The sequence below is a fragment of the Mytilus galloprovincialis genome, chromosome 5 (genome assembly GCF_965363235.1).
Source record: "Mytilus galloprovincialis chromosome 5, xbMytGall1.hap1.1, whole genome shotgun sequence".
NCBI lineage: Eukaryota > Metazoa > Mollusca > Bivalvia > Mytilida > Mytilidae > Mytilus > Mytilus galloprovincialis.
In genome coordinates, this window is record NC_134842.1 from 70,281,709 (window position 1) to 70,295,924 (window position 14,216).

General features: G+C 32.1%; 1 long non-coding RNA gene across 1 annotated transcript; it reads left to right on the plus strand.

The window, feature by feature from the left end:
- The first annotated feature begins 3,066 nt into the window (after positions 1-3,066).
- Positions 3,067-8,857, plus strand: LOC143076321 (uncharacterized). The gene is made up of 3 exons (XR_012978614.1): positions 3,067-3,175; positions 7,070-7,132; positions 8,240-8,857. It is a non-coding gene; the product is annotated as an uncharacterized LOC143076321 (long non-coding RNA).
- Positions 8,858-14,216: the final 5,359 nt, after the last annotated feature.

Consider the following 14,216-nt stretch of genomic DNA (forward strand, 5'->3'; position numbering starts at 1 on the left):
TTATGTTCAGTTTAACGTCTTATTTTGTACTCGTTTAAAAAGGGAGATGCTGATTGCGCAAGTCAATCATGTGTTCCACTTGTAACACTTTTTTTCTCTGTTAAAATACTTGATTTAACCTTTATCTTTTTTATTTAAAATTTTCGTAAGCATTTACAGACGTTACCTATTAAATAATCATATAATGCAATCAATTGTTAAAGTGATTAGTAATTTTTAGCCGGATATCCCTTAGGGCTTGAAATTCGTAATCAGGAAGACCCTTTGGATTGTAATACAAAAAGCTTCAGGGTTAATTGATTATGGTTGCTAACCGAGAAAATGAAGGTCGCTAGAGAAACGAAAACATTTTTTTCATAAATGTACAACAGCAGTTTTTTTTACATTGTTTGAGGATGGCGGAAGATAATTTTAAATGATGGCGGTGATCATTGGACGGTGGCAGATGATATTTTAACAATGGCGGTGCGCCATCTTAAAACAGGTCATGGAGATCCCCTATATTTATCCAGATATAAGGTGTGGTTTGCGTGCCAATGAGACAACTCTCCAAGTCACAATTTGTTAAAGAAAAACCATGGTAGGTCAAAGTCTACAACGTGGGTCTCATTGGGGTGGAAGCGTGATACGGGATTGCTGATTTTTTGTAAGCGTGACACGTGAAAGTCGAATTATTGTGCCGTTGAAAGGGGAAATGGAGTCTAGTGGGACCCGGGGAAATGACAAACTAGAGGCTCTAAAGAGCCTGTGTCGCTCACCTTGGTCTATGTGAATATTAAACAATGGACACAGATCAGGATTCATGACAAAATTGTGTTCTGGTGATGGTGATGTGTTTGTAGATCTTACTTTACTAAACATTCTTGCTGCTTACAATTATCTCTATCTATAACAGTACTTTCTGTGGAAAATGTTATTGAAAATCTTCAAATTTTAAGAAAATTGTTAAAAATTGACTATGAAGGGCAATAACTCCTTAGGGGGTCAATTGACTACTTTGGTCATACTGACTTATTTTTAGTTCTTACTTTGCTGTACATTATTGCTGTTTACAGTTTATCTCTATCTATAATAATATTCAAGATAATAACAAAAAAACAGCAAAATTTCCTCAAAATTACCATTTCAAGGGCAGCAACCCAACAACGGAATGTCCGATTCATCTGAAAATTCCAGGGCAGATAGATCGTGACCTGATCAACAATTTTACTTCCTGTCAGATTTGCTCTTAATGCTTTGGTTTTTGAGAACATAAGCAAAAAACTGCATTTTACCCCTATGTTCTATTTTTAGCCATGGCGACCATCTTGGTTGGTTGGCGGGTCACCGGACACATTTTTCAAACTAGATACCCCAATGATAATTATGGCCAAGTTTGATTAAATTTGGCCCAGTAGTTTCAGAGGAGAAGATTTTTCTAAAAGATTACTAAGATTTACGAAAAATGGTTAAAAATTGACTATAAAGGGCAATAACTCCTAAAGTGGTCAACTGACCATTTTGGTCATGTTGACTTATTTGTAGATCTTACTTTGCTGAACATTATTGCTGTTTACAGTTTATCTCTATCTATAATAATATTCAAGATAATAACCAAAAACAGCAAAATTTCCTTAAAATTACCATTTCAGGGGCAGCAACCCAACAACGGAATGTCCGATTCATCTGAAAATTCCAGGGCAGATAGATCGTTACCTGATCAACAATTTTACTTCCTGTCAGATTTGCTCTAAATGCTTTGGTTTTTGAGTTATAAGCCAAAAACTGCATTTTACCCCTATGTTCTATTTTTAGCCATGGCGGCCATCTTGGTTGGTTGGCCGGGTCACCGGACAAATTTTTTAAACTAAATACCCCAATGATGATTGTGGCCAAGTTTGGTTAAGGTTCATCATAACAAACGAACAAATATGGCTGTATTTACATGCCAAAAATTACTCTGAGTACAGACTTACCTGTGAAGTTGGAAAAGTTTTAATGCCTGGCATCCACTAGATATAAAAAAGTTAAATGCATTTTGTGTTTCAGAAAGATAAAATCTCTTTTGGATTTTGATGGGCATTTTTTTTCCTTCATGCGACGACGACGACGGACGCCGGACGCCAAGTGATGAGAAAAGCTCACTTGGCCTTTCGGCCAGGTGAGCTAAAAATGAGAATTGTTTAAGTACATAGTGTAAGCAGGATACGGCAATCTGTCAAAACAGAAGCGGGATCCAGGATCAGAACCCCCCAATGAGACCCAAAAGGACTACTGATAAACTAAGTTTTCCTCACCACTGTTATTTTCATGCAGACAGGTCGCCATTACATGTATGGTTCAGTCAAGTGATATGTATAAGATGGTGCAAATGCGGACTGAGTGTGACCTGTCTACGGTTTGCTTGTTTCAAACATGGAAGCCGTTACACAAACTATGTCGGGTTGAAATAGTTAAACTGAGGACAATTATTTAAATTATAATTGTTTTTGTAAGAAATTTGTCTCTGATAGAAGAGGACCCCAAAAAATCTATTAACCGTACAGCACTTTGTATTTAGCAAAGGGTACCATAATTTCCCAGAGTATTTTAAAATTAATTACTATCCCAAGGACACTTATTTGTCCCGAAAACATGATTTTAATATGAGGGCTTAGAAATTATTTGCAAATGGCTAATGAGCTGGTACGCAAATTTTTACCCCCGCATCAACTTGTATATATATATATACATAATATATTTTCCGCAAAGCCAACATTTCCGATCTTTTGTTCCTAATTGTCAAGGTCCTTGGTCCCTTCCCCTTCACACTATATAAATCACTGTAGATAATTCTTTTTTTTTTTTTTTTTTATTCAACAATATATTGCTTGCTGTTAACAATTGACTCCACTAGTCCAGCCTCCTAGTGAAGAGTACCTGCATTTTAATATCATTTCTCTCTGTGTAACAATGATAAAGTACAATTTATCTAGACTATAGTGTATATAATTCATTTTCAACCGTAAAATAAATAATTATATATGAAATATATATAATTTATCAATATGTATATCTAGTCTGTTTAGAAATAAAAAGTTTCCGGAAATAATTCACACTTGCCGTTATCGGTTTCCTATTATTGAATTGATATCTCTTCCTGGTTTGGAAATACCAGTTTTAATAATGATTTATGATTAATATAAGCAATTCACAGGTATGTATAAATATCAGATTATTACATGGCATTTTTCATATCGCATGTATTATCAGCCCTAGGTTCAATATCAGCCCAAGAGCCGCATGGCTCGAGGGCTGATATTGACCGAGGGCTGATAATACATGCGATATGAAAAATGACATGTTATGATCTTTTTATCATATGCTTCAACAGTAGAGAAAAATAACAGATTCACATATTGATCCTCTACGTGGTTTCCGAAAAGAAGTTGAAAGAGTAAAAAGTTCACGGACGTCGGACCCAAAATTTGATACATTCAATATGAAATCTTTCCATCATATGCCTCAACAGAAGAAAAAAAAACACATTTTAATATAGACGAATCGACAAAAAAATAATTCAACAATATGATACATATTGAACATTGTTTGGAAAAGTCAACTTTTTTAAAGTAACTTTCTAAATTATGTTTCAGAAAAACTTAAAAAATTCATTTATTAAATATTCTTTTTTTTTTATTAAATTTAATTATTTTACACAATATACTTTCCAGTATTCAAATAATTGTTTTGTACACTACTTTGTAATGGTAGCATTGAGATGTATTTTCCGGAATTTGCCGAGTATCACCGGAATGCCATGTGATAACGTTACGGAAAGGCATGTGATAACAATCGAAGCATCTGATAAACTTTTCGTATCAGCCCGCTAAGCACCAATTCGAAAAATATGGAAAATACTTTAATTTAATGCTATTATCATACGGTAAAAATCATATGTTATTTAGTCTAAGTATATGATAACAAATATTACAATATATGTGTATCGATTCAGATAAAAATAGAATGTAATTAATTTTTTCCCCATTTTTTTTAACGATAAAAAAAGTGGAGAGCAATACCGTTATCTCCACGCTTATCGGTGAAAGGTGAAATTATTTCTCGAAATCAGTTCCTGATCTGGACATTTTAAATTATTTATCTTTTTCTATTCTTATTTTTTGCTAGATTATACATTTGCAAACATAAAAATTATTACAACAATTTGACAACTTTATCAAGTAGACATTTATTCTTAGTATGTTTACTAGTTGCCTGCATTTTGTAGCTGTACATGAATTCTGTTTTAAATACAGTATATACATCTAAAGATTTTGTTTTCTGTTCAGACATATAGTTTGCCTTGTATATACAAAACATTATAATTGTAATCAAATAATTAATTTCATAGTATTGTTCATCATTTATTTTATAACCCCAAACTAAATTTTTTAATGTTAAAATATTATTATTAATATTCAGTTTTTCTAAGAGTGTTTTTACTTTTCTCCAGAAATTATCAAGATAGTGACATGTTAGAAACATGTGATCATAATCCTCTGTGGTGTTGCAATAATGACAATTTGAAATATCGCATATCTTCCACTTTTTCAATAAAACTTTACAAGGTAAAATAAAGTGTAGCAATTTCCAACGGAACACTTTGTATTTATTATCTTTTAAAAAATAATGAACAAACTTTAACATATTACATGAAAGACTCTTAATGTATACAAGGTTAAGCTTTGTCTTCCATTTATAAAAACCAACAGGTATTTCAATTTCATTCTCAATTAATATATTATAAATTTTTCTGGTATCTACATTTTCTAATTTTTCTTTTTTATTGCAATTATCAATAATATGTATTGCATAGGGCGTTTTTACTTTAGTTTTCTTTGAGTTTTCCTGTTTTAAAATCTTTAACCATTCTCTTGGAAAAGCTTTCTTTAATTGGTAAAATTCTGACATCCAGTTACTTTTTATTTTAAGCTTTTGTAAAATAAAATTTTCTTCTATATTACCATTTTCATCAATGATGTCATTAATAAAGATAAAATTACTATTTATCCAGTTTTGGAATAAAAGGCATTTATTTTTTATCTTTAAGAAACGATTTCCCCAAATAACTTCTTGACGTATAGATCTAAAGTTTTTTGGCTGTTGTACTTTTTTATTATTTATCCATGCTTTTACAATGTTGAAATAAAATTTTGGCAGCTCCTTTAACTCTGGAATAGAGTCAGTGTTATCAATATTCATGTGAAAGATAAGGAAATCTTTTCCAAACTTATTAAAATAAAAAAGTGGAATAATTTTCCAATTTTTTAAATCTCCATTAATTAACCTTTTGATCCACCCAATTTTGATAGATTCTATATATTTATCTATGTTAATCATTTTTAAACCCCCATCTAGTTCACAAAAACTTAGTACTGTGCGTTTAACCTTTTCTCTTTTGCTTTTCCATAAAAAATTATAGATAATTTTTTTAAATTTAACAATATATTCTTTTTCAATATGTGAAACAGACGCTAAAAAGGTAATGTTTGGTATGATCAATGATTTGATAACTGTTATTTTACCGATCATTGTTAAATGTCTTTTCTCCCAATTTTTTATGATATTTTCAGACTTTTCTATTTGTTTTTCTGCATTAAGTTTTTGGCATTCATTTTTGTTACAACCGAAAAAAATTCCTAAACATTTCACTGGTTTGTTTGTAAAGTTTATATTTTCATATTTTTCTTTGCAATGTTTGTGTTTTCCTAACCAAATTCCTTCTGTTTTTGATCTGTTTAATTTAAGCCCTGACAAAGTGCCAAAAATTTCAATCATGTTTAATACTTTTGAAATGTCTTGTTTTGTTTTTAAAAAAAGTGTGGTGTCATCTGCAAGTTGACTGATTTTTAAAGAATGTGTTTTTCCATCTATTTTGATTTCAAATCCTTTAATATTATTGTCTTGTCTTATTCTACATGCTAATATCTCGACAGCAATAACAAAAATTAAAGCACTGCACGGACATCCTTGTCTAATCCCTCGAAAAATGTTGAGGGGTTCAGATATCCACCCATTATTGATCACTGAGCTTTTAATATCTGTATACATAGTTTTTATCCATTTGAGCATAGAATCTTGAAAGCCAAATTTTTTTAATGCTGAGAACATGAAATCCCATTCTAAAGAGTCGAATGCTTTTGAAAAGTCTAAAAATAATAATGCTCCTTCTATATTAAATTTTTCTGCATAATCAATTATATCCTGGATCTGTCTAATATTATAACCTATATATCTATTTTTAACATACCCATTTTGATCTTCATGGATAATTTTTGGTAAGACATTTTTAATGCGCTGAGCTAATGAATATGCTATTAATTTTGTATCAATATTTAATAAAGTAATTGGTCTATAGTTATCTAAACTCAGTGGATCATTTTTGTTATGGATAAGAGAGATAACTCCTAATTTCTGAGAAGTTGTTAACTCCCCTTTTTTATATGAAAAATTAAATGTGGATACAATGAATTCTTTTAATTCTTCCCAAAATGTTCTATAAAATTCTACGCTTAAACCATCAATTCCAGGTGCTTTGTTCAATTTCATCTTAAATAGTGAATCTGTACATTCATCTATAGTTAATTTTCCTTCCATAATATCACTCTCTTGTGTTGTTAATTTATGATCAATATTTGTATCATTAATATAATCATTTATAGATTTTATATCTGGATTTGTACTTTTATAAATATCTTTATAGAATTCTGTCTCTAATTGTAAAATTTTGGATGAGTCAGTTTGTATCACTCCTTCTTTATCTCTTAGTGCAGTTATAGTTTTTCTTGTTTGTCTAGCTTTTTCTAAACCTAACAAGAATTTAGTATTTTTTTCCCCTTCTTCTACCCATTGCATTCGTGACCTGATTTGAGCTCCTTTTGTTTTTATTTCATATATTTTCTTTAATTTATTCTCATTGTTAATTAATTCTTCATGAAAATGCTTTATTACCTCATCTTTACAATGTTTATTAATGTTTTCATTTAATTTTTTAATTTTATTTTCCAATACATGTATTTCACTTATATTCTGTTTTGCTTTTCTTTTACAGTATTCAATGGTGTATTCTTTGACCTCAATTTTGAATAAGTCCCAATGGTGTCCAATATTTTTGGTAAGTTTTGGATTGTTTTTATATTTATGAATTAGGCCATTTATTATGTTTTTATATTCAATATTATCCAAAATGCTGTTATTAATTTTAAAATATCCTTTCCCTTTTGATTGTGATCTCCCTTTCAACTTTAGTGATATAGCTTGGTGGTCTGTGTGAGATATAAGTGCAGGTCTTATATCTGCTGAGTATATATGTGATCTTATTTCTGGGCATATAAGAAAGAGATCTATGCGAGAGGCTTCATTTATATTGTTTTTGCGTCTCCATGTAAATTGTGTATTGTTACTATGTGTCTCTCTCCAAATGTCTATCAACTTTAGTGTTTTAATTAGATTTTTTAAACTGTTAACTGGTTTTTGTGTTTTTTTATTTGTGCTGTATTTTTTTCTGTCAATAATTGATAGCGTATCATTCATATCTCCACCAACAATTACCATCCCTAAGCTATTCTCTGATATCATATCCTTTACTTTTTTGAAAAAAACATTTCTGTTCTTTGGTAAATTTGGAGCATAAATATTCACTAAAGTATAAATGCTATCTTTAATTTCTACATTAAGCAAAATTATTCTCCCTTCTTTATCTTGAAATTTATCAATAAATTTATATTCTATTTGCTCATTAATATAAATTGACACCCCTCTTGATTGTGAATTACCATAGCTATTATATATATCACCTTTGAATTCTTCATTCAAATCTTTCTCTAAATTAACAGTGAAATGGCTTTCTTGTATAAATAAAATATTACAATGTTGAGGCTTCATCCACATATGAAGTCTTTGTCTTTTATCTTTTGATCCTAGTCCCTGACAATTCAATGAACATATATGTACAGTTTCACTCATTATTTGTCATAAGTGTTTTAATAATAATACAATGTTTACCCAAATCTAATGTTAACAACATAATAATAATATATTCAAAGTCAATAAGCATTTTTGTAAATCCATATATTATACACCTTCTACATATACTTGTTAATTTAATAAAAAATATTTCATTATGTAAGCAATCCATATACAAACTGTAAACTATGCTATTAATGTGTATCTCATAATATTGTGACATTGTACTAATTGTTGTTTTATTGTCTATTTTCAGTCGGTGTTCGACCTTGCCTTTAAAAATAGGTTGACCCAATTTCACCTGTGAGGAATTTAAATGCCACATGAAGTTCTTAATTGGCCTGGTAGAAAATTTATGTGATAGTGGATGTGTAAAAATACGTAATCCATGTGTTTTGGAAACTTTAAATCTGCACGTATTATTCATGGATTTACATTGGAATACTAGAACTGTGTGAACACGTGTTACTATATATGGCCAGTGGTTGGCTAAAAATAGAATTGGACTTTCCCTTGCTATACATCTTGCACATAGCGAAGATTTGCGATACATGCTATCACATTTGATAACAAATGCGTTTTCAGTGAATATTTTAATTATTTTCACAAGGAATAATAAGTATTGGAAAAAATGATTAATTATCAACTTCATATTAAGAATTATGTTTTTGCCAGAAAAAGAAGATTCTATTGTGCTTTTTATAGCATACATATACCATATAGGAATAATTTCCTTTTTCACAACAAACATTTCTTTGACTTTCAATTTGTCATTTCTTTTTGGATGTATGCAATCTGTAATCACATCACATTCATGTTTTTGTTTTTTTTCAATAATTATAATAAAAATAATAAAAATTATATACATTTTGTACATTTGTTTTTTAAATATTATAATGCATAAATTTTGATACAACTATAATATGATACAGTCTTGCACTACTTTTTACTTGTCTTTTGTGCAGGACCTGTACGTTTGTGGTATTCATCTGTGGGGGTCGTCGCATTTCTTTTGTCGGTCTTATTTGTAGGCGTATGATTTTCAGGGTGTACAGTACCAGGTGTTCCATGGAAATATTGGCTAATACCTCCTTGTGGTGCATTTTTTCTTGGGTTTCTTATCCCGACTTTCTTTTTAGGCCCTTTATTTTTTTCACCTAGAGTCTCTTCTGCAGTTGTTTTTTTTTTCTTTTTCACTTTCGTCTACACTGGTATTTATGTTTGTGGATGTTTGTTTTTTTTCTAGTGGAACCATAGATATTTGGCTGACTGTGTTTTCGTCTGGTTGCGGTACAGATTTGGATTGTGGCTCTTGATTATCTACTCCAGTTTCATCGCCATCAGAATTTTGGTCATGTGTATCGTCAACTTCACTAAGAGGAGAATCACACTCTGCCTGCCGGTGTCCCTCTTTATGGCATTGACGACACACCCAATCGTTAGGACATTGTGCATATTTGTGTCCCTTCTGAAGGCATTTATTGCAAGATATTTCATATTGTCCTGTATGATTGTTTTGCCCTTGATGTAAAACTAAAGCTTTGTATTTGCCTATAAGTAGTGTTCTAGGTAAGGGTTTACTAAGTGGCGCGACTATCGCAATTCTGTCGCCAGTTTGGCAATTGGTTACTAGACCATCTACCCTCAAACGTTCTCTATATAATTTAAAGATGTCACATCCATTAAACTCAAGACAGCGCTCTATCTGTCCATCTTCTGCTGAACATGGAATGTTTTTTTACCCTAACTTTAATGTATTCTGGATATTCGTTTTGAGTTATTCTTGGGTTTCTTGTGTACACATGTATTAATTTATTTCGAATCGAAATGCCAGATATTATCAGGGACTCTCTATCTGTCTCTGAATCTAAATAGATCCTCCACATCCCTCTCACTCTCTGCAGCCCTCTCAAATGGCTTCCTGGGCAAACTGTTGCATCAATTATTCTGTACAATTCTAAGTGTGTTAAAAATTGATCTCTACTTGGCTTATTGCTGCCAAACAAATCATTTTCTAGTATGAAGACTGGTTTAACTTCTTCAATATCGTAATAGTTTTGGGTGTTATGTGTTTGTAAAATAGACGAATATGTCTCACCCTGTTCACTGGTGTCCGCCATATTGGATTTGTCTTTGTTTTCTTCTACGTTTTCTTTTGAAATATATTCAGAATTCAACATAACTGACTTCTCCAACTGCTCTACACTCTTCAAAATTCATATATAACTTCGTCTCAGCAAAAAACTAATTGTCTTACGACATTCTACACAAAATAAATCAACTTTTTGTAGGAGCTGTAACAAAACCGCCGTAGCTTTAAGGCCCCTTACAACTTGTTACGGCCAGAAATCGCCTTTAAATTGTAGCCAACAAAAGACACAAATCAATACTAAAATTTAACAATATTTATTATACAAAAGTTTACAAGAAGTATTTTACAAATATTACTGATAACTTAACTGTCAAAATATGAGTCCACTCTTTTATCTTTATCTGTATCCGGAAATCTTTCGGATATCCAATCTGAATATTATGTTCACTACTAAGGTCGCAATCCAGTATGATGTTGTTTGTAGAATAAAAGTGTCAATCCAAATGCCGTGAATACTAATGTCTATCAATGTCTAAGTCCAAGTTTAATTATGAGAGTTTAACTTTAGTGTCTGTATATATAGTGTTGTCATGGAAAATTCTAGAACACTCTATAATGGAACATTGTGGAAAATCCTGGAAAGTTACAACGGAAGTTTCTGGAATAACGTAGAAGTTTAAATTACGCATCTTTTATAAGGATCATTCTAGAAAGTTCCAATCATTCTGTGATTGTTCCAGTGATTCCTAAACTGCACAGTAATAAGATTATTTGGTAAACAACTATCAGGCCATACAACACAAATTAGGCCAACATAAATAAACATAATAATTACAATATCATAACACCTCCCCCCTTAAAAGAAGTTTTAGTGTAACAAAAACTTATCATGAATAATATGAACAAAAATACATAATATATACAAAGTGATTTAATAAGCTCTAGATAAAGCATCAGCTATTACATTATCTTTACCCTTAATATGTTTTACAATTACATCATATTCCTGTAACAATAAACTCCACCTAGTCAACCTCTGATTCTTGTTTCTCATTTTATGCATGAAGGTGAGAGGATTATGATCAGTATAAACAAGAATAGGATATACAGTGGGATTCAAATACACATCAAAATGTTGAAGTGCTGACAACATTGCAAAACACTCTTTTTCAATAGTTGAATAATTTTTCTGATGTTTATCTAATTTCTTAGAAAAATATGATATAGGTTTTTCAACATTATCATCTGTCTCTTGATATAAAACAGCTCATATTCCTACATCGCTTGCATCAACGGCAAGTTTAAATTGTTTTTCAAAGTCTGGAGTATTCAGAACTGGACTATTAATTAAAAGTGATTTGCTATTTTCAAAAGCTTTTTGACAATTTCCACTCCAGATAAATTTAGAATCTTTCCGTAAAAGATGAGTCAATGGTTGAACAACAGTAGCAAAATTTGAACAAAATTTTCTGTAAAATCCAATCATGCCTAAATATCTCATAAGTTGTTTTCTATTTGTAGGAGGTGGGAATTTGGAAATAGCTTCCACTTTAGCCATACTAGGTTTTACTTGACCTTGGCCAACTGTATGCCCTAAATAATCAACAGTGGCCTGACAAAATTCACTTTTACCAAGATTAACAGTCAAATTTGACTTTGACAATCTATCAAAAGTATCATATAAATGTGTTAAATGCTGTTCCCAGCTATCACTACATACAATAAGATCATCAATATAAGCATAACAACAGTCTAAATCTTTTATAACATTATTGATCATTCTTTGAAATGTAGCTGGAGCACTTTTCATGCCAAATGGCATTACAGTATATTGAAATAAGCCATCTGGTGTAACAAAAGCTGATATTTCACGAGCTCTCTGTGTCAATGGAACTTGCCAATAACCTTTCAATAAATCAAATTTGCTCACAAATTTTGCTTGACCAATATTGTCAATACAATCGTCTATCCTTGGAATCGGATAGGAATCAGATTTTGAGACTGAATTTACTTTTCTGAAATCAGTCACGAAACGAAAGGTTTTATCTGGTTTTGGCACAAGGAGACAAGGAGAGCTCCATTCACTGTTACTCGGCTCAATAATATCATTGTCAAGCATATATTTAATTTCTTTTCTCATAGCTTCAAGTTTGAGTGGATTGAGCCGGTAAGGGTGTTGCTTAATTGGAGAAGCATCTCCTACATCAACATCATGACAAACAGCAGTGGTTTTGTTTGGCACATCTGGAAAAAGATTTTTAAAAGAAAATACCAAAGTCTTTATTTCTTCTCTACGATCAAAAGACAGATGTGCAAGTTTTGAGTCTAAATTTGATAAAATTTCAGAATTTTTTAATCTAACTGTCTCTTCCATAGTTTTAGAACTAAAAGGTGGTTCAATTACATCTGGTTTGTCATGATTGTTCTCAAATTTAACCATGCCTAAAGTGGCAACTGGTTTACTCTCACATTCATTAGTACGCTCAAAATATGGTTTTAACATATTAATATGACACACTCTGTTTTGTTTACGCCGACCTGGAGTTTTTACAATATAATTCAAATCATTGATTTTACTCTCTATTGTATAAGGACCACAATATTTAGCCTGTAAAGGATGTCCAGGGACTGGCAAAAATACAAGTACCTTATCACCAGGCTCAAAAACTCTATCCCTGGCATCTTTATCATACCAAATTTTCATCTTGTTCTGTACATTTTTTAAGTTTTTCTGAGCAATTTGACATGCAGTATACAATTTTTCTTTAAATCTAGATACATAGTCTAAAAGATTCAAGTCAGTATGTTCAGTAAGCCACTTTTCCTTAATCAATTTTAACGGTCCCCTTACAGTATGGCCAAATACCAACTCAAAGGGACTAAATCCAAGGGATTCTTGAACAGCCTCTCGGACTGCAAAAAGTAGAAAGTGAACTCCATCATCCCAGTCTCTGTCAAATTGAAGACAAAAAGTTCTAATCTTGTTCTTCAATGTTTGATGAAAACGTTCTAAGGCACCTTGAGATTCTGGATGGTACGCACTTGATCTATACTGAGCAATCCCTAACTGGTACACGACTTGCTGAAATAAACCTGACATGAAATTTGATCCCTGGTCGGACTGTATAGACTTAGGAAGTCCTACTAATGTGAAAAATTTGATGAGTGCTTTGACAATAGTAGGTGTCTTGATATTTCTTAGCGGAATAGCCTCAGGAAAGCGTGTAGATGTACACATGATCGTCAATAAATACGCATTTCCAGTTTTGGTTTTTGGTAAAGGTCCAACGCAGTCAATTAGAACTCTGCTGAAAGGTTCGTCAAAGGCTGGAATAGGCAGAAGTGGTGCTGGTGGTATTTTCTGGTTAGGCTTACCAACAACCTGGCATATATGACAGGATTTGCAGTATTCTGCAACATCATTTCTAAGTCTTGGCCAGTAGAAATGCTGCAAGATCTTAAGGCAAGTTTTTCTTATACCTAAGTGTCCAGCCAAGGGGGTGTCATGGGCAAGACCAATAATTTCTTGCCTATAAACTTTAGGCACCACCACTTGGTATACCACTCTCCATTCCTCTTCTGGGGTAGCATCAGGAGGCCTCCACTTCCTCATTAAAATGCCGTCCTGATGGTAATAGCATTCGGCCACTTTGTCTGCTTCCTCCTGTGGTTGAGCTCTCTGGCTGAGCTGAAGAACCTCAGGGTCTTTATGTTGTTCTTCAGATAAATTCTTTCGGTCTAATGAATGGCTGTTTACATCTGGCCATGGCATAATAACATTTTTGTTAACACTAGGTGGTTTTATAATTGCCTTTTCTGAGTTACCAGGACCTTCAATGTCAGCTATGAAAGTGTCAGAAAGGTCCATGTAATCAAACTTGTCTGTTTGCAAATTCTCATCTTGTTGTTTTCTAGCCATCGCCCTAGTAACAACACAAGCTGGATATAATTCAGCATCATCTTCAGGTGATTTAACAGCCACCACCGGTTCACTGGTAACAATTGGTTCAGCAACCACTTTGTTCCTAGCTAGATCATTTCCTAGCAATAAGGTAACACCCTCAACAGGGAGATTAGGACGAACACCTACAACAACTGGTCCAGTTATTAAATCTGACTTCAGATAAATACGATGGAGAGG